Genomic DNA, 21,201 nt, shown 5'->3' on the forward strand with positions numbered 1-21,201 from the left:
ATTAAATATGACGTATGTGCAAGACTCGGATTTGATGTGACTGTTTTATGTGTTCATTTTCTTTGAGTCAGCAGTGTCATTGTGTAATGCATTAGGTTGTGCCTCTGCACAAACATTTTGGAATTTGTTTCCCAACCGAGCACTCAGTAGAATACGGAAAGACATGATAACATCTATGGACAGATCATTAGGATCCTGTAGATACACATACATTTGTTTCTTGAACTGTCTCCGATGGTTCAGCTTTTTTATCACTCTGGCATTTTCACTAATTTGTCTGTCTGCTTGCTACTGGTATACTTCGGTTTTTCCTATATATCCGTTGTTTAATTTAATTTCTGTTGTCATGCAATGTACAGCAACATAATTGCTGTTTCTCAAGGGGAGAGAAACAACTTTATCATGCTCATAAACAAAAAAAAAGAAGTGCATAAACAAAACCAAAACAAGGTTAAACAAAGTCCTCACTGCATGTGTCTAATATTTCAGACTTTCTTTGACATAAACACACACAAATCGACTTAAGAAAATAAACAGGGTGGCAGAGGTTGAGGGATTAGGGAGAGAGAAAGAGGGACAAACAGTGAGGGAGATAAAAGGGGAGGCGTGTCAGACTTGTCTATAAAGTGGGCTCCACTGCTTCACTTTTTGTCCCAGTGTAATTCTATAGCCTACATACCAAAGAACTCACTCACTGTGTCACTTCAGCCTCTGGGTCTCTGGCTGTCTCACTCCCTTCCTCGCAGTGTTTCTCCTGGTCCCTGATTATTCATTGAAGGTGGAATTAGGTTTAGTCAAACTTTGGCCCAAAGAAGCATTGTCATCTTACCAGTTTAACCTCAGTTTGGTTAAAAACCACCAGACAACCACATGCTAATGTAAGCAGTATGTGGTACTACGGAGTTCCATGTGAGAGATGAGTAAAATTCAAGTGAAAGAATAGACCAGATTGACCCAGGAGAATATGACCCTGTTGTTGGGTATGACGGCATTTATTATATAATGAGCCAGGCTCTTACAACCCCCCAATGCCACCCCACACATCACACACACATACACACATATACACAAACACATCCAATTGGGACCCACTTGATCCTCACCTGGATTTAACTGGGTATGGGCTTAGAGTAAGCTATTAAGTATGTTGTTGTTGGGACCCACATGAGGAAACCAGAAGAAAATACATGGCCTAGAAAGGATCCACCACCCATCTAGACAGCGATCATGGGAACAGGATGTGTCCTTAGTGGGCTAAATTCATACACGAGGAGCACTGTATTTAGCCCTTTATCAACCAAGCTAGTTTGGGCTGAGCCATGTATGGCCTCCATGGAAACTGAGGAGAGAATCCCTTGAACCCCAATTAGTGATCCAAGATTTATCCAACAGAACAACATGGATTTTCTCCCTTTTGGCACCATTTGGGTGTAGCTGGTAAGGCAGGTGCCACTTTACCTAGCTGGGTCCTAACAAGTTGAAGCTGTAATTAGGCATGTTGCGGGTAACCGGTTACACTATTAACGATAACCTCATGTTTAATTAATCATAAACTTGACCAGGGATTTATTCAAGATGCTCAATTAAATATAAACAAGTCATTTAAAATCATCTGTGAAGCGTTAACAGTTTAACATAACACAGTGTAACATAAACAAAGGCAGTAACGCTGCATGTCGTCTATGGAAGATAAAATAGTCCATTGAAGAACTTTAGTCTGTGACGGTTCAGCATTTCTTCCTCCCATCTGTGTTGAGTAAAATCGTCGGCAAGATATAAAACTGAAATCGTTACATAGAACATAAAGCGTGTTCTGTAATTTTGGGTTATTTGGTGTGGGTATGTCCTCACTTTTCAGCTTTTTTTAATAAGCCCATCAGTGTTTTTTCATGAATAGTTCTATCCTGACACATTTAACTGTCATGGGAAATACTGAGGCACTGCCCCATTTAGTCCAAAACATTGAGGAAGAAAGTCTCAGCCATTTTTGTGATCTATTTTTCGAAATGTGGAAATGATCAAGCCAGTCATTGACAAAATGTGTTGAAAGATTCTCATCACAAAGAGCTAGTGCACAACAAACAAATACAAACTCACAACAAGATGTCTAACTGGAGAGTTTTATTGTGGTGCTGAATGCCTCAGCAGCAAAAAAACACATGGAAGTCATAGATCGACATATTTATCTCATCCACAACGATGTCATAGACTGCTGCTGCACGGGAACAATTTGTATCATTTAGCATTTATGGGATATGTTTGAAAAAATATGCTTTCCATTCGGTTACTAAGTGTTGAGTGGAGGGAACATGGAGCTGTCTGTCTTTAAGTTTATTCTAACCTGTTGGCTTTATTAAAGCTCTTCGGCCATAATTATAATGAGCTTAATTATAGATGTTAAATAAAGGAAACATTTTGTAACCACAGTAAATCAGTCAGTGGAAACTGTTTGCATTAAACATCAACGTATGCATTTAAGGGCTAAATGGTCTATTAAAGGCTTAGTGAATGGATTAAAATAAATATAAGATGCAGAAGTAGAACCACATCAATGGTTTGAAAACTGGGTTCTTTTAAATCTTTTTATATTTATGTCCTGTGTCCTGGCAACGTTTTGGTGGATTGTCATGAAATTAAGCACAAACGTTTGGGTTCCAAGGCGATAAAACCCAAAAGACTTTGTCGATCTCTTGAATGGTTCTCTTGCACTACCAGGAGGTTGACAATGATGGTTTTTAGTGAACTCTGTTGACAAAAGTAGCATGTTTGCCCTTAAAAAAAATTATTTTAAATCCATTAAAGATCAGTAAAAAAAAAACCTTCATTTAGCACAATCGTGATCACGTTTCAAGCTCGATTTCAATTTCATTACTTTGGTTTGTGTTCAGTTACCTACAAACTTCAGATTTTGAAATCAGCCATCAAATTAAACTTAATGCTAATTGCTAATTAGCATTCAAACAGGCTTAACAAAGGGTGGTATTTTTGGTCATCATCAAACCTGTTTAGCATTCTATTGTTGGCTTCCTGTCATTAGCATTTTGTCTATAGTATTGCATTTGTACTTACAGAGTCATTAGCTTAGATGCAGATTTAAATCTTTTAAGTAATACTTTATTTTCTGATACAAAATAAACACATTGCAGCAACCACCACCGACGATCACAAGTGATGTGAAAAATTGGGGTGGGGGCTTACATAACAAAGTTCAGCAGTTCACTGCAAGGAAAAATCATCATATGATATTGTTCTTATCTTGTTACACAACCCTCTGGCTTTTAGTGCGACGAGATGATGGTGATAAGGACGGAGAAGAAAGGGGGGGAAAGTTGAAATAGCCAGAAGTAAACTGGTGTGAATAGTGGGAGGAGGGGTGGATGTGGTTGGAGGGGGTTCTGCTGTCACTTCTGTGGACAAACGCCTTGCTTGACAAATGTCTGGCCAAGGACATCACCGAAACTTGAGAGTCTTCTTTTTCTCTGGCAGGGAGGAGGGAGGGACGTGGGAAGAGACTTCACATTACATTTGCAGTTTGGGCTTAGTTTTGTGTGTTGACTTAAGTCTTTGATGCTCAGATTTATTTAGAACATTTGATAGAGATAAAGAAAGAGATAACAAGGATTTTTTTCTATGAAAGTCTTTCTATTTAAGCATATACTGATCTACTTTCTGTCTTCTTTTAGCCAGATATATATATATATTTTTTAATTTTTTTTTTACCTTTTATTAACCTTTTTGACAAAATTTGTTTGTACCTGAAATATGCCACATATTTTCTTTCTTGCTTGCCAATTAAATAACAAGGATTTAGTACATATTTTAAACATGCACTCATTTCATTTTTTTTTAAATGTTTAAACAAAAATTAGAAAACTACAATGCAGTTAAATAAAAAGACTAGTTACCTCAAATGATAAATACAGTGATGACCGTCTACAGCAGTGAAACAGAAACTCGACTAAGTGTACAGCAGACTCCAGCTAATGCTTTAAAGCTGCAGTGTGGCATTGAGGCCCGGCCCGGCCCCGCGGATTCATGTTCAACCGCAACAAGGCCTCCAATTGGTTGGATATGAAGCAGGAATTCAGCTCTCTGAGGTCTAAACTCCGCCTCTTTCTCCTCCTTCTCTCGGCCCCTGGGCGCTGAGGCATGACGGCTTTCCCTATGCATACTCACACACACTCATTCTCTTTCTCATACGACAGTAGAGCAGCTAGTTAGAGGCATCTGAAGAGCGAGGAGGTGAGAGAAAGCAACGAAAGACAGAGAGAGAAACTCTCCTGCCCTGCATGGTGGTGTGTGAGAGATCTTTTTCTTTTTCTTTCTGTGAGCCAGGAAGGGGGAGGACCTGAACCTTCCTAAGAGTCAATACCCCTCCAGGAGTCCACACACACGCTCACACGCTCACACCCTTCACACACACACACACACACACACACACACACACACACCACAGGCATACTTGCTCAGTCCACTGCAGCTCCTGTAGCCTGAATGAGCGCAAAGCAGGAGGAAGAACAGAGCGAGGAAGCAGGAGTGCGAGAGAGGGGAGGAGGAGGAGGAGGAGGAATCTCTGGAGTTACTACTTGTTGCTGTTGATGTGCTGACCGTACTGAGGATGATATTCCTTCTGCTTTCCCTGCGGCTACGGGACCTCGTCTGAGGTGAGCACTATGGCATTTGCTCCTTTTTTTCCTTTCCAAAGAGAAAAAGGGTCTCTGAGTCACAACATTTGTCAGCTTTTGTGAGCTTTCTCTATAGGATTGTTCTCTTGGAATGGCGGAGGGGGTTGAAAGAGAAGGGGAGGAGGAGGTGTGGAGGGAGGGTTTTCTTTCACGTGCCAGAGAACAGACTTTATCATGCTGGCCTGTCAGAGAAAGAAGAAGCAAAGAAGAGGTGGAAAGATGAAAGCTGTCTTTTTATAGAAGAATAAGGAAAGAAAGTGAGAGAAAATATGTAATTCTCAAAAGACACAAAGAGTTGTAACTTGAATTAGAGTTCTGCTGCAAGTGGGACAGCACAAGATGAAAAAATAAATGTCACTCCAGCTCTCAGTCTCTACTCTGATTAGTTTTCCCCTTGTTTTGGTGGTTTTACTTTGCTTAAAGCACTATGCAACATAAATGTGACATTGATTTTCCATTCTTCAACCTTGTGTGTGCTGCCGGAGTCGTCTTATTCCATTACATTGTAGCACAGCAAAGGTGGTGTTTAACCACTTTAGGAGACTGTAGCCTTCATTTATCAGCTCCAGCATGATTACAGCGTGACTCTCTTGACTCTACCGCAGATAGCAGCGCACTTGAGTGTGCAGCCTCATCATCATTCCTCCACCAACATGTGTTTACATGCTGCAGTCTATTAGACACAGAAGAGAGTAAACTGCAACACCTTGCAAAGTTGCTCTCTTGCAGTTTGACAAATAAACTTTGAATGCTGATTTTATGATCTGGTTGTGTTCAGAAGTTTATCTGTTACTTGTTTGGGAAACTTGTTAAAATATTTCAGATTCCATGCAAAGTGCTTTTCGCTGTAAACGTTTTTTCTTCTTCCTTTTTTTTTTTTGTTCGGTAGTAGTTGCACTGTGTCCGGGCGTGGGGCGGGCATTGTTGTCCTATTATTAGAGCAAGCTGGGCCAGCCAGCAGCTGTGGGGAAGGAAGTCGGCTCAGCGCAGCCGGAGGAGAGGGATTACTGGGAACACTGAGCGGGAATTATGGACTGACTGGAATGTCATTCCTAAGGTGGCGGAGTCAGTGGAAGGGGGAAGATATCCAGAGCACTAGATGAGGGTCCGTGTGGGTTGTTAGAAGCACTTGAGGTTGGAGGTCAGCAGTGATCTGGACTCAACAGCTAGTGAAGATTACAACTGTTGTACAGCTGGGTGAAGTGTTGAATGATTGACAAGGATTTGTGAAGCGCAGCCAAGTAATAACGTTTGTTGATTTATTGGGTGGTAGTTAGTTTAATTAAAGGTTGGTGGGATGATCATAATCTAATAATTAAAATGATTTATGTTCAATACAGCAGATATCTCCTTGGGAACACAGAACAGGAATTAGAGACTGACTGGGGTGACAGGCTTGCTGCATGTTCAATGCTTTTAACATTACCCCTAACAACCTTTAGCTTTTTTTAAAGAATGCTGTTGAGTGGTTGTCAGACAAGGAAAACAAAAGAAAAGGGTTTCATTTAACTGTAGAAAGCTATCCAGTGATTACATTAAGTCGAGTTGATCAAGAGACTTGTAAACAGGCAGTTGGCTTACACCACAATGATGATCTAATGTGAGAGATCAAAGATGTGTATTCATGCAGATTGACAACTGCCTCTTTACGTCACAGAAGAAAAGACTAACTGTTTGTGATGAATGGCAGGAGGGTGCCATTATTGGCTTATCAACCGTATAATTTCCCTGTGTTAAGGCAAGTTAACATTTTATAGCCTGGAAGACATTTCAGTCTACCGTTAAGTGTCGTAGGTACATTCTCAGTACATCATATACATTTACTAACCCGTTGTCATCTGCTACAATGATATGTTTTCCGTCTGCATGAATCCTATGGATGCAGCACACAGTCTACAGACAACGACGTAGATGACACAACGTCTTGTGAACTGTTTGTTATAGTTGGTGTTGTCACAAGTCTTTTAAGTGGTGACCAAATGTCCTCACTTTGTCTGATGCAATTTATTTTGTGCACTGAAAAGAAATCTGATGTTTGTTACAAAACGAATATGAGCAACCTTTTTATAGATTAGCACAATATCCAAAGTCCTTTAGCGTGCAGTCAAAAGAAATCTTCATATTTAAGAACTTAAACTAGCAAATGTTTTGTATTTGTCTTGATATAGAAGTATGTTTGAATTGAATTGTCTCCAGTATAATGATAATTACAGTTCCATCAATGAGTTACTCAGCTCGTAGTTTTAAGACTAAATTTTTCTAATAACAACCCCTTGAATTGCCACACAGATGTTAGTGTAATGGAAAGTAATTTACTTTCAAATAGACCATGACTAATAAAATACATGCTAATATAAGCTGTCTTAGATTCTGCTCACTCCCTCCCTTTTACATCTTTATCTCAGTCAGCGCAGGCTGTGGAAGCAGACTGAGTGCTGTCAGGCAGTGAAAGTGGAAGGAGTTCCTCACAGATAGTGATTACTTGGTGATTGACTGCTCAGATAAACACCGGCTAAAGAGATAAACGCGTCCCAGTATTACTCACATATCTCTGCTTTATCTGCAACACTCCCTGTAAATCTCTTGTGTGTATTCCCCGGAAATACGCTCACTCAGTGCTGTCAGATAACTACAGCAACAAGGGCTTCATTATCTGGAACCTCACTTTTCTTTTTTTATTGAACCTAGCTCATTTTAAAGATCACTGCTGAGTTTTCTGAATGTTTTCAGTTTTCTCAAACTTCCTTCATACCTGTAGTGTTGACTTCAGGCTGTGGTGTGTTTAATCAAGATTGACCCTTTTAGCCAAAAATCAATCAATCAATCAATTTGTATTTGTATAGCGTCAGCTCATAACAAGTGTTATCTTGAGACACTTTACAAAAAGCAGGTAAAATACCTTACTCTTTGTCTGTTAACATTACAAAAGAGCAGGTAAAAAGACCTTACTCATTGTTATGTTACAAAAAGCAGGTAAAAGACCTTACTTATTGCTATATTACAAAGACCCGACCTATCCATCATGAGCACTTTAGCAAAGCAGTAAAAGTTACAGTGGTAAGAAAAAACTGCCTTTATTAAAAGGCAGAAATCTTCGGCCGGATCCCCGGCTCATGATGAAACAGCCTTCACAGGCCTAGACTGCGCCGGGCTTGGAAAGGGATAGGGGGAGAGATGGGATAAGATGCAGGAAGAGGGATAGGGAGCAAGGGGGTGGGGGGAGGCAAGCCGTCCATCAACAATCCGGTGGGGGGTGGGTTGTTCTGGCAGGCCGTCAACCAACGATGTCGAGGAGCCTAAGAGAGCTCAAGAGCTCCCAGGAAAGTAGGTGGTTAGTGAAAGAATAAGTCAAAGCAAGATTCAAGTTCACATCTCTTGTCTTGAACAAACTTGTTAAGATATTGTGAGGGATTGTGAAATCCAATATTGCACACTAGATGCCTTTCCTCTGATGATCAAAATTGGGGTGGGTGTAAGTGTGATTTGATTAGAAATGTAACCTTTACAAATACTGCATATTGAATGAACATATTAAAAGACTTCATAGCGAAGTATGTTAGAGCCATAACCAACTCAGATTTTCTAATCGGTTTTGGCTGTTCAATACGCAGCTGTGGCTGTCATATACTTTTTATGTATAGCGCTGCTATCTCCCATATCATCTAACAAGAGTCTCATGCTTTTTCTTTCAGATTCACATTCATCAGTTTTCCATTTTTCCCAACTGCCACCTATCAAATAGATGTCTGTTACCGACTTTTTACATGTTGATATAGTTAACTGAACTTTATTTGTAAAAGGCATTTAGTTCGCATACTTTCGCCCTTCCAGCCCTTTCCAGCTTTCCATCAGCCTCCAAACCTAGCTATCTAAAGAACTAATATGTAATTTGTAGGAGGCATAAATCACAGACAACAGCAGTGATTTTCAAATGTTTGACAATATGCAGGGGTGGTCTTGTTGTGACTGGATTTGGGGTTTGTGAAGAAGTGGGGTAGAGGGTACATGTTTGCATAATGTAAGCTACAATTACGTACATGTGTTTGGCAGGGTATATTCTCTGCATCTACACACACACACACAGCACACACACACCATCAGTGTGTCATCACGTGTGAGATAAATGATCTATTTACTGTGTGTCTCAATTTCCTCCAGATTGCATGTTTGGGCATGTGGCTGCAGCTGCTGCTTTGTGTGCACATAAGTGCCAATGTGCTCATTAAGATGAAATCAATTAACCGTTTCATTGTTTGTTGTCCTGAGGACGACTAATGGGCACTGTGGAAAATCATTCACCGAATATTTTTTTGGCCGATTAAGTACTTAACTTCTGAATTCATTGCGAAGGCTTTTTGTGGTTTGAGGCTAAATTATTATTTTTTATTTTTTTATTTTTTTGCCTGTCTCCAAAACAGTCCTTGTTAAAATATTTTTAATGCCGCTCCTGAAAGCTGTGAGAACATAGACTTACACAGAGTGATGCACTATGAACACAGAGGTCATACTCGAATATCTTGGTGAGAAATAATGCATTTCTTTCATTCAATATATTAACTTTAATTGGACTTACAATCAACCCAAAAAAACTTGTGAACTTTGACTTAGCCTTTAAGAGGGGAAGAGAAGTTGGCATTGGTCTCAAATAAGGTTCTAAAAAAAATTAAATTTTCATGCTTTTCAATACAACATTTTTAAATTGTACTGAAAGAAAGTAGTTCAGAAGGCATCAAAAATATGTATCTTCAGTCATATTCTAAGAGAGAGAGCACTATCTAAATTGGACATTGGAAACATTTTATGTGAAGTTTCGACAGTGTGCAGGAGCCTGCTTGAAAATATATCCAGGCTACTCAGACCTTCATTTGAATTGCTGCGGCATTGAACAGGTATCAATATCTTGGTCAGCTAGATTCCTTTTCTGGTCATTTCTAAACATTTGGTGAAGGTTGCTTTGACTCTGGAGGTAGATTTCCTTTGTAAGCAGCATGCACAGTAGCTGAAGCCCATTCACATGACTGTGTTCTCCTCTGGTGGGAGCTGAAGTAAGGAGGCTCTATTTTCGCTGACCTCAGCCTTAAAATGCTTTCATAGTTGTTAAATCTGCTTTACTAATTTGCGCTTCCAAGTGGAAGAAAAGTTTTAATTTTGGACTTTTGCCCTGGCGCAATCATTACATCTCTTGAAACATGCACACACAAAAGCCCTCTGCACGCCATGTTAGTGTTAGTTTGTAAAACAGTAGGCATCTGAATTTACATTCTTCAAGGAAGAGGGCTTCAAAACATAGGCATGTTCTCATAATTAGAAATAGTATGTTATTAATCTAGCTGGAGTCCATATGTAGTGGTTAATAATTTAATTTTGCGGTTTCTCTCAGCAGATGTGGCCCTCAAAGGCTTTAACTATGACCGTGCTTTTTGGAAAGGCCCAGCCTCCACTGAAGCTGCCAGATAAACGGATGTATGGGTTCACTGTGTTTCTGATTGTGTGTATTCATGTAGGCTTACTGTTTGAGAAGGCACATTGCAGAGTCAGCACATGAGTGCAGCGTGCCACCACACAACAGAGAAAGTTAGTTTGACACACTTCATCAGAATCAGTTCAATTGGAATGTATCAGTCAGAGCTGAATCAATAAATGCTCTCATGTCCTAGTTTAATTATCATGTCAGCTTTCAGTAATGTCCCCAGAGTTGTTCAGCAGATCGGCTGGTGTCAGTCCTTTACGATTCATCATTTAAACCTGGACCAGATCCTACATTTCAAAGGTACTTTAACCAAAGCAGTTTCCAAACACTGACGGTGTCCTATCTTGTCTAAAATCCTTACTTTATTGCTACCTAAGGCAGTGTTCACACTTGACTTCTTTTTTCAACTGCCAGCGCCTTTTTTACATACAAGTCTATGGGAAAAATGAAAAAGGATGACGCCTTTTCAAAAAGCGCTGCGCCCGACGCCTTTTTCAGTTGAATTATTTCAACTTTTCAGAAAAGCACTGGGTGACGTCAAGCGCCTTTCTGACAGCTGACCAATCAGGACGAGTAGTAACCTACGTCCCTAGTTACCTGTGCCCAAAAACGTCAAACTTCCACCAGATATGTGTGCATTGCGTATCCGCTCCGGTCTGTTACGGGTCCGTGCATCCTCATCCGTCAACACCCACCAGCTGCGTTCTCAGTCCACAGCACGGAGAGCACAGCCGGACAGTTGGAGTACGGAGACAAAGGAAATTCCGTGGTAATTTTACAGATTCACTGGCGACAGCACGAGATAATACGATGTTCGTGGTATAAAACTCAATAAAAACCTTATAAACACATAAACACACAAACAAACGGTTGTTTTTCTGAACTGTCAAAACGGAGGGTGTTATTCTGAAAATAAACCGGATGTTTTAATGTTGTATCGGTGACTGACTTCCCGTCCCGCTTGTTCTTTTTTGTGCTAAATTGATGCGTTGTGCTCTGGCCGGCTCCGGCGCACTTGCACCGCAGACTAGATCCTGTTGTTAAGGTTACAGAACACTCGCGCATAAGCGCTCAAAAGGTTTTTTCTGAAAAAAGAAGTCAAGTGTGAACATGGCCTAAGGAATCCTAACCTGAACTCCTGTCATTCTAGTTTCTGTTCATAAACAGAGCAACAGACTGTCTGTAACCTAAACTAGAAAGAAATGTGTAGAGTTTTTCAAGTTTTCCTTTTTATTGTTGTCTGTCTGTGGAGAAGAGAAGTGAAGGGAAACTTGTTGAGCTGATGAGTTGTATGTATACAAACATTATTCTAAGATAGAGAATACAAACATAATTTGAACTACCGTAAAATCCGGTGTATAAGACGCACTTTCTTTTCTTCTTTTTTTTAAAGATTTATTTTTGGGCTTTTTGTGCCTTTAAAGGTCCCATATTATGCCTTTTCTGGTTTTATATGCTCTTTAGTGTGTTTCCTAAGTGTCCTGTGCATGTTTAGGAACATCTATTTGCAAAAATTCAAAGTCTGCGGAAATGCTGCTTCTCCTACCTCTTCCTGTTAGCTGTAGCATTAAATGCCCTGCATGTAACGCTCGGTTCTAGCCCCCCTCAATAAAAATTTGTCAGTCCGACGTCATTGTCAGTGTGAGATCACTGATCTAAGCCAATTGGCTCGTTGTGGCAAGCCCTGCAGCTCATGTGCACGCCCGTTAACTTCTGTAGCACGCCCACAATATGCCGTAGCCTGCGGTAGCACAGTAGTGCTAAGGTGCTAATGTTTATGCTCCCCTCGGACGGAGCCAGTGGCTGCATTCCCAATATGGTAAAAGAGGCGGGACATTTCCGAGAACCGTGCTGAGCAACTGACCAATAACGACAGAGCGGATCGGCAGACCAATCAGAGCAGACTTGGCCCACGTGGGGCTCTGCAGTGTGGGCTCAGCAGAGTGTAGCTGACAGACTCAGAGCGTAGAGGGAGCAAGGAGGAGCAGTACATGAAAACAGACACTTTTTTCGGACTTTAGCTATTGTGAACGTACAAAAGTAGGTACATAGATTAAATATATACGAACCCCAAAAAGGGCATAATATGGGCTCTAAAATGGATAGATAGGACAGTGGATAGAGTCGGAAATCAGGGAGAGAGAGTGGGGAATGACATGCGGGAAAGAAGCCAAAGGTGGGACGTGAATCCGGGCCGCCCGCTTGAGACGACAACCTCCATACATGGGGCGTGCGCACTAACCACTGCGCTACCAGCGCCCCATAAGACGAACTTTTAATACCTATTTTTTCATCTTAAAAGTCGGCTGCGTCTTATACACCAGTGCCACCAATATACCAGTATAAAAAAGTTCTTCCACTACAGTGCTTTGGTCCTGTTGCTGCGTAAGTGCCCCTGACTCATCTCTAATTTGTGAGGCTTCATAAATTACCTTTTTCATCAGGCACCACTGATGAAAAAGCCCCTGGAACGTGAGATTAAAGTCTGTCTAACTCTTGACATGTCACTGAGCTTTCAAAGACGCCAGGAAACAACTATCCAACTTATAAATATTCAGCGGAGGCTGCTGTGGCAGTGAGAGTTCGTTTGAGAAGATTTGCAGTTTTTCACAGCAATGAAGCAAAAAGAGAATTAAAGAAAAGGCTAAAAGTACTGCACTGAATTGTGAAGTTTAAATACAGAACTGAAAGAAAGTTAAAGCTAAGAAACTATCCTATGACATTTTGACTTTTTCTTAGCATAATGGGACTCTTAATGGCAGTATGAGCACCTGTTCAGTGACATTTTCAGCCTGGCATTTTCAGTCTTTTAACTTTGTTTAATCCTTTTCTCATTTGCAATCACAAAGGCTGTTTCTTTAGAAACCAGCAGTTGGATCAGTAACCAGCTAGGCCCATGCTGTTGAGAGAGACTGAACACATTATGGAAACTTTAATTTACATATCCACAAGTTATTTTCCCTGAATAGTGTGAAATTATTTTACGTCCCCATGACAGCAAGGATGATTTTCTTTCATGCACACACAAGAGGCGGTAAGAAGCTTTCATGACACATTTTGAGCACACCTTTCATGATGAATTATCAAATGTACAATGGGGAATCTTCTTCTTTTAAAAAAAAAAAATCAGCTCTGTTCCTCAGTTTATCTTGCACACACACAGACAGACACACACTGCAAGAGACTGCGAGAAGTCATGTTGAAGAATTAAGAAGGTGGCCTGACATGCTGAGACAAAACAAAAGACAGGAAAGAGAGGAAAATGAACTCCACTCCCAGAGGTTCTCCCTTCCCTCTGATGTACCTCACTTCCTGTCACATAGTTCCTCTACACACACGGTCCTCAGCCATAACTACAAAAGAACTATGTTCATACTATTATTTAAGAGTTACAGTTGTTGGTCATTGTCTTTTCAGAAACAACTGGTGGACACTGCATTGTCCCAGATAGTCGTACCCCTCCTGTGTGTCCTGCCCTGGATCTCTACAAATGCACACATATACTAACACTACACATACACATATATGTAAAGATGCAGTACTTTTTGACATCAGGGCTTTATCACTTTAAGAAAATGTGCATATAAAAAAAGTACCGTAAATGTGTCTGTTTCCTCCTCCCTCTGGGCTTACTGACAGCTACCAATTCGTGTGCGGAAGGACGCAGACATGCACACAAACACACCCACAATGTGTCTGTGCATGTGTGCTAAAGAAAGAAAACTGAGGTTGATGTTTACAGCTCAATGTGGATTCCCACGCCAGATTAAGTGTTACTTTTAGAGGTCGCTGCCATTAAGTAGGAAATAGAATTCACTTTATCAACGTCTTATAATGTTTATTGTTGCTGTAGTTTGGGTCTGCGTGGGTCTTTGTCTATCTTTTTTTGATGTAGATATGGTTACATTTGGGCTGCCATGAAATTAACTTAAAAGCTGAAATCAAGGAGCTTGTTCCCAAAGTTGTAACTCACCTTGATCAGCTAGCAAAGCGTTGATGGTTTCCCAAAGTTTGTTTTTCCTTTTCATTTGTGACTCTCAGAATGTTGCTGTTACTCGACTGGATCTGACAGATTCAAAGGCGTCGAGCTGCTTTCTGAACTTTCTTTCAGACTGAGACAGAACCACAGCTAAAAATAGAGGGAGACCAACTTTTATTGTGCAGGGAATCAAGTCAAGAATTCCTGCGTCTGCTTCATAGTGAATCCCTTTAGCAGTTTAGACAAATAGAGTTGAGTTGTACCAGTTGTGAAAATCAGGACTATAACTGATACCGATGTTTAACCTATTGCCAATTCTGATACATATATTTATTTTATTACATCTTTGTTTGTTTTTAAAATGAGCTCTGGGATTGCATTTATTCAAAGTGGTGTTACTCTCGACTTGAATGGCACTGTAACATGTCTTACAAAATGCAATAAGTAATGATCATAATTCTATCACAGGAGAAATTAGCTAGGAGGTGCTATATGTGCGTATTTTGGTATCACTATCAGTTTTGGTATCATGATATCCAATCAGTCAAAATAAGCTAAAAATATATCAAGAAATTTAAGAATTGAAATAATTAAGTGCTTCTCTGTCAATTTTCTATGGTCTCCAGTGTTTCCCCTACCATTATATTATGGGGGCGGACCACTACACCCTTGAACTGAGCTCAGCCTCCTGACATCCTAATCACACTCCACTCCTTCAGTATCACAGCGTTTGTATGGCACACAAGTTCAGAGGTCATGCAGTGGAATTATTGGGAACAAACATTGAGCCCAAAACTGTCGAAAGTCTTAATCTTTATGGAAAATCACAATAACAAATGTTGTACTGCATATCAGGGGCATCATCAAAGGAGGTTTTAGTTTTGCTGTTTAAGTGCACTAAGATATACTGTGGTGGTTTGCAAGTATGGAACTTAAGTTAGTTACCAATAAGTTGAACACACACAAAATCCGGCAACAAATAGGATAACTTAATAAACAAATGAAAAACAAGGAAAATGTCTGCCTATAGCAGCATTGACAGGTAAACGTTTGAATATTGTTGCATTAGGAATTTTCCATGGGCTTACATTTGGTGAACTTTAGGCTTCACAATATATTGAGAAATAATTAAATGGAATTACAAAGTAAAACGAAAAGATTCTGGCCATTCAGATAGTTGGAGTCAATTTAAGATGCTTTTACCCAAAATCCACCAATATAATAATAGAGGTCACCGGAATTTAGTCTGTGCTACAACATTACAAAAATGTCAGCTCAACAAAAATTCATCACCAACGTCTCCTGACAGAAATTATTATTTTGTTACTTCTCATCCACAGAATGCAGACTATGTCTGCAGTTTAACTTTAAGCTGGAAAGAAAAACGTTGATGTAAACACTGTCAACAATGTGGTATAATGAAACCACTGATAACCCATCACTCACCTCATTTGAGCATCTTGCTGAATCAGCTTCATTGTGTAGCACAACATGATTGTACGTTTCCAGAGCAGCACCTCTATACGGACAAGGCTCTCTTGTGTTTGCATATTTGTGTCCATGCATACTTATCTTTACATCGCATTGACTCTTTAATTAGGGAGAAGGGAGCAGGTGTCTGTAAGCCAAACCTGTGCATCACTACTTCCAGTTGAAAGTTGTTCCTACAAATGCACATATAACAGGTGATCTGTTGATGGATAATTAACTTTTATTGTACTTTAAGTTCCTGCGTCTGTATTTCCTGTTTCACTGCCAAATCCCTCAGCCCCCCTCCACAGTCTAACACTCTGAGGACCGCTTAAATTACACATGGCCATTTAAAAAAAGTTATGCCTATTGTTTGAATGACAAAGGAGTCTCTGTGGCAAATCTGAAGCATTGACCCTTATCATGGGCGGTGACTGAATTCCATAAATTCCAACATCAATTTGAAATATTTGAAAATTGCATTCCAGCTTGCTGGATTTACAATTTTAGGAGGTGAACAATCAGATATTCATGTATCAGCCATTATTGCAAATATCTTTTTATTACATTTAATATTCAAAATCCTAATGGTACCTTTTCTGGTGATATGTTTGTCAGTGTTTATAATGTATCTATTCATTGCCTTGAGTTGGATATTAGCATTTATTTTAACCATTAGCAATAATGCCGCTGCCTCAGCCATGACAAGGACTAGTCTACCATGTCAAAAAAATATGAATTGCAGAAAAACCGAAGTGATACATTTGTCCCATGATCAGCTTCTTAGAGATTTGTAGAATATGATAATGTCTTCACAACCTTAGAACCCTATCAAGCTAACTCAGCATTAGGGTGTCTTAGAAGAAAATAACTTTGGCTTCGATCACAGAACATGTTCCCTCTTACCCATAAGGTATGTATCTAATGAGCCAATCTCTGCGTATTAAGCTTTCTATTATGGTGTGTGTATGTATTGTAGGTTATAAAGAAATCCACTTCATTTAATGCTACATCCGCATATCAGTACACACGGTGTTTGTATGCTTGGCATATGGAAGAGTTTTGTGTCATTTCAAAAGGAAACTAGGGGTACAAAGAAAAGAAAGTGAGATATTGATGAAAGAGAATTGGTCATGATGAATCTTCCTTACATGTATATGAGAAAGGGGCTTGTTATAAAAAGGTAAAGTGAAAAGTTTAGGAATGAACTAGGAGGAGGATGATTAAAGCTGTTCAGACTCACTTCTCTAATGATATTCTTCATCACCAATAAAAGCTGCTTCCTGACTCTCTTTGTCTGTCCTCTGTTTGTTTGTGCATCTTTAAAGCCTCTCCTGACAGAGAAGAGACTCCTGCAGATTGAGGAGATGCTTCTTACAAGGAAGAGGATTCATTATTTCAGCATCTTGTAAAAAAAAAAAAAAAAAGCCCTAATAAAGTGCTTGCTGTCAGCTGCCATGGCTGCCAGAAAAATATCAACAAATCTAGGACATGAAAAAAGTATTGTCACAACAGACTTTTTGGGGAACTTGGAATAATGTTTGTTTTTGAGAGGTTGCCTAACACAGATGAGTATTTCTGTTTTTATTCATCTTTCCCTCTTTGATAGCATGTTGTTTGACATGGGATTTAAACTGGAATTGCAGTTTGGATTAAATAAGAACAGGATTACTATAACGACGATGGACAGCGTGAACCTGTGGGGAGCTTTCATTGTATGAACATGTGTCCAGGATCCCCCCTCCCCCCCAGCTGGATCAATGAAGACTCAATCAATCTGTCTTAGATGGAGATGAGTGTTCAGATGTGTGTCTAGCCATGCAGCTAGTGATCCCTTCTCGTGTGTGTGTGTGTGTGTGTGTGTGTGTGTGTGTGTGTGTGTGTGTGTGTGTGTGTGTGTGTGTGTGTGTGTGTGTGTGTGTGTGTGTGTGTGTGTGTGTGTGTGTGTGTGTGTGTGTGTGTGTGTGTGTGTGTGTGTGTGTGTGTGTGTGTGTGTGTGTGTGTGTGTGTGTGTGTGTGTGTGTGTGTGTGTGTGTGTGTGTGTGTGTGTGTGTGTGTGTGTGTGTGTCTTCTGCTGGCCTCGGTGTGTTGCGAGTATTTCTTTGATCCACACTGGATTGATTGGAGCAGTGTTCCCCTGTGCGAACATTTGCTTAAATGTCAACAACAGACTGTGGGGCTATTCACACTGTAAGCCTGGCATTGTCTCTTTGATGAGCATCGCACAAGGCCTCACCATGTGTGATTGCTTGTGTGTTTGTGTACTGTGTCAGTGTGCGAGAGCAGGGCAAATGCAGAAGCTGCCATTTTCCTTTAAAAAAAAAACAGTTTGCTCCACTGTGGTAAATAATCACCAACTACATGATAATCAGGTCATTATAGGTTTGGTTCCAACCTAACAAATGTGTGGATGTGACTGTTGAAAATAATTTAAAGATGTCACCCTCTTTAATTGTTAATCAAATGTTTAAACAATAAACCTAAGAATAACTGACAGCAGGGTTTTTCCTGGCTCTGAAAGTGGGGTGACTATGCACTACAATAGGCACGATCGGCCGTATACTAAAGTAAAGGCTATGACTGTGTCACCTTATATGACAGAAATCTGTTTCTGACCATTTGTTTTAGTACATTTAAATGTGTTTATGTTCAGTTGTCAGATCACAGCTTTGTCACAGATTGGATCATTTTATCAGATCAGTAAATTGGAAATGATAAAATTAGAAGTGCCCAGGCTCTCCCAGTGCAATGGGTCCGAGTCAAACCTGGGCTGCCCACCTAAAGGACTTAAGCCTCTGTACATAGGGCACACGATATAACCGCTTAGCAATTCCGCTCCCCTTAAAATGACTACGGTATTTATAAGTATTAAAGAGAATCTTTTGTATATTTATCACAGAAAGACATTGCAAGAGGCATGGACAGTAACAGGTGATGTAGTGCAGGGCTGGTGGCATGGGCAGATGTCAACTGCTATGAATGGATTCATGTTAATTTGAAGTTTTCAATATGCGGTTGTGTGTGTTACGTTTTCTCTGACTCACTGTAACCACTCCTCCTCTGTACATGAATACAAGTGGCTTGTGACTGAGCATGATGGTGCATGAATGCGTATGACTGTGTGGGACTTTTGATGTCACATCTGAAAACAACACTGCAGTGGTCTGTCTGTGTTCGTCTCAAGTGGTTGCTTCATTAGCGAGACCTCTCTATTTCTCTCTACTCTTCCTCCCTCTCTCACTCCTCGTTTGTGCTCTTTATTCCTTTTAATCATCGTGAAAAAGAGCTCGCCCCCTCTCCTCTTCCTCCTGCTTCATCTTGTTTGTCTCTGGGCAGCCAGCAGTGTCACACTGACTCCTCTGTTCTACGTCTGTCTCTATGCTTGTATAATGAGTTGTGCTTGGGTCGGGACATTCTGCAGTTTGGCCTTTACTCTGGGGCCAGAGAGGGATTGAAAGGCCTGAATTAGAGGAAGAAGAAAGGGCAGCATATAGAGATGGCACCCGTCTGTAGTTAGAGCAGCAGGAGTATCAGTTAGTTTGGTCAAAGTTTGTGTTCAGACAGAAAAAAATGTGTTGTCGGAAAACTTAAATCACTGTCTCTCTAGGTATGGAAGTTGTGGTAGTTTTTAAAAGTTACCAGCACTTCACATCAATGATTGGACTGTCTCACACTACATCAAGAGTATTCTAATATTTTAAAATGTATTCCCAAAAGGCATTTTTTGGTTATGACATTGTGTCCACAGGGGCATATGGCATCTCCGTCTCTTAATTTCCTTTTTAAGTACCACCCCAGGGGTCCTCAAGGGGATTCCAGGGGGTCCCGGGAAATAGATTTACTATAATCCCACTCATAAGTAACACAACGACAGAATATATTCTAATTTTGGTCATGAGATTACTACACAGTGATTAAACATCTCAATGTAAAAATCATATCATATGGGTGATGCTGGTTTTTAATTATTGTATTGTATTATGAGTATTTTTTGTAGTTTTGGGGTCCTTGACGTGACATAATGAGGACAGTTTATACTGTACACCATTTATTGGCTACATACGTACATATGATTCATACCTTTATGGTTTTTAGAAAGTAAGAGTAGTATTTTCTTTCCAAGAAAACAGGATGCAATTCTGTCTGTACAATCGTAAACTGTCCCGTCAGTGAACCAGATGATCTTTGAGTGGATTAAAGGGTTGCTTATAAGAAGATCAAACACTAACACATCTTTGTGATGAAAGCCTTAACTGGAGAACAGAAGCTCTCCTGTTATTGGAAAGAGGTCATTGATTCATCCGTCCTTGTGTTAAACCTTTCTCAACTGAATTTTTGTGGATTAATACGGATTAGGAGTTTATTGGTCTGCGTTATTTAGATGCTACAATGTCAGGGTGCGCTGCATAATTTGGACTGTGAAACAAAGTGTCTTATATAGCTCTGTCTCTTGCTGTGTTGCTGTAAATAAAAAACCTGAATTGGAAGAATATGTTCATATGCATTGGAGTTGTAGTTGTGTTTGAAAAACATGTTCCAGTAGTTCCCAGCGCTGTCATTCTATGATCTACAGTAGTTCCCACCGTGAATTCAATGTGACTGCATCTGTTAAAACTATCTAGAACAATCCGGACAGTTTAAAGTGTTTCTGTCACCATCGGTTGTACGTTACCAGGTTCTCCAGAAGGGGTCAGTAGTGATGCACTTTTGATCGACCCTGTGGCTCATTCTCAGTTCATGAATGTTTCTCACAATCAGAGGCTGCTCTTATGTCATAAGACAATGACTCAGGTACAGTATACATATTTTGCATTAGCTTTTTGACTTAATATACAAAACTTAACTTGAGTCAATTAACAGTTTGGAAGTTCTCTGAAGATTTGACAAGGATATGCTGCTCTTCTGTTTACAGAAGACATGCTGTCACTGGATTTTGGATCAAATTTTGGATATATTTAGGATTAGGACTTTTTTACTGTAAAAGAAAACAAAAACAAGGGGGTTAAAAAGGCTCAAACTGTTCTCAGAGCATAAAGGTACATTATTACATTACAATATTTGATGAGGTACACTATCATTACCTCCTTTTTAATAAAAAAAAAATGGTCAAAAACCAAAAAGAAAGGCAAACAAATGTTACTGGCAAATGACTGAAACAAAAATATCTGAACTAATTAGCAGCTCATTGTCTTTGAGTTGAGTCATTTTTGCAATCATACTGTATTGTCAATCAAAATAAGTATATAACTGCATCTCCCTGGACTTTTTGAAATTAGTTTCTGTTTTGCCCACCTTACATTTTTAAACCAAGACAGGGTTAAATTAATGAAAAATTGTGATTCAACAGCATCTGGAATTGAAGATGAAAAAAACAACTGCCCACTCTCGTCTCTGACTGACATCAAGGATAGTTTGTTGCTGTTTACACGGGAGCAGTTCCGACTTTATTGTATATAATAAAGTCAAGTTGTCTTTCAGAGGGTAAACTATTATCTGCCCAAGGAGATTCAAGCTGCAGTAGCTATCAATTTTGGCTTATCCACTGCCCGTAATCCATACTAATGTGTTTTGTCATTTCCACACGAACAAGTTTTGCC

General features: G+C 39.9%; 1 protein-coding gene across 4 annotated transcripts in view; it reads left to right on the top strand.

Annotated features, from left to right (window-relative positions):
• Positions 1–21,201, top strand: part of dab2ipb (DAB2 interacting protein b) — a 132,779-nt gene that overhangs the window by 7,297 nt on the left and 104,281 nt on the right. For 2 of the 4 annotated variants that reach the window (XM_061060800.1, XM_061060801.1), the window contains exon 1: positions 3,726–4,664. The exons of the other annotated variants lie outside the window; for them this stretch is intronic. The gene's annotated coding sequence lies outside the window, so the exon portion shown is untranslated. Of the gene's footprint in view, positions 1–3,725; positions 4,665–21,201 lie in introns of those variants that run through there. 4 annotated transcript variants of the gene reach the window in all.

The sequence above is a fragment of the Labrus mixtus genome, chromosome 17 (genome assembly GCF_963584025.1).
Source record: "Labrus mixtus chromosome 17, fLabMix1.1, whole genome shotgun sequence".
In the NCBI taxonomy this organism is placed as follows: Eukaryota; Metazoa; Chordata; class Actinopteri; order Labriformes; family Labridae; genus Labrus; species Labrus mixtus.